Source organism: Zosterops lateralis (assembly GCF_965231275.1).
Source record: "Zosterops lateralis genome assembly, chromosome: 1".
NCBI lineage: Eukaryota > Metazoa > Chordata > Aves > Passeriformes > Zosteropidae > Zosterops > Zosterops lateralis.
Genome location: NC_139762.1, coordinates 43,439,381 through 43,440,074, shown reverse-complemented (window position 1 = coordinate 43,440,074; position 694 = coordinate 43,439,381).

Here is a 694-nt window from a genome sequence, read left to right as displayed (position 1 = left end):
AATATTTAATTTGCCTCCAGAACTCCTAATTTGCTTCTTATATGTAAAAATAAACATTACAGCCTAGTGCTGGCTAGCCCTGCCGCCCTCTTTGCAGGCCTTGCTGAGCGAGTTGGCCAAAGATATGTCTGCGGGGGGGGCTGACTCTTTACTTTGGGTTCTGCTGCCTCTCCTGCTTTCCCTGCAGCTGTTTGCTGCCACGGGGGCTTTGCCCCCTCTCCAACACCACTGCCCGCTGTGCGCCACTCGGTGGGAGACCTGTGGGGAACGCAATCCCCTCGGTAGATATGCACAGTGTGTACACAGTGTGTCTGCAGTGCACGGTGTGCACGGTACAGGGTACACACACACCGTGCGCCCCACACTCACGGGGCAGAGACGCCCCTCTGCCCTGCCGGGACGCCAGGGCCCTTCTGCACGGGCCTCATCTGTGCCGCCATCCGGGGTCGGGAGCCGACCAGCCCTGCTCCAGCCCTGCTCCAGCCCTGCTCCAGCCCTGCTCCAGCCGTGCTGCCGATGGACGGCTGTGGAGCGCCCTGGACCCGCTCCCCCGGTGGGGCCCGTGCGCGGGGCCCGCCCGAGCCCGCACAGCCCCGGGGCCGGCCCGAGGCGCTGGGCCGTAACCGGGCCGCGACCGGCGGCGGGCGGGCAGGGGGCGGCCCCGCGGGGATGACGCGGCGGCGGGCGGGCAGGA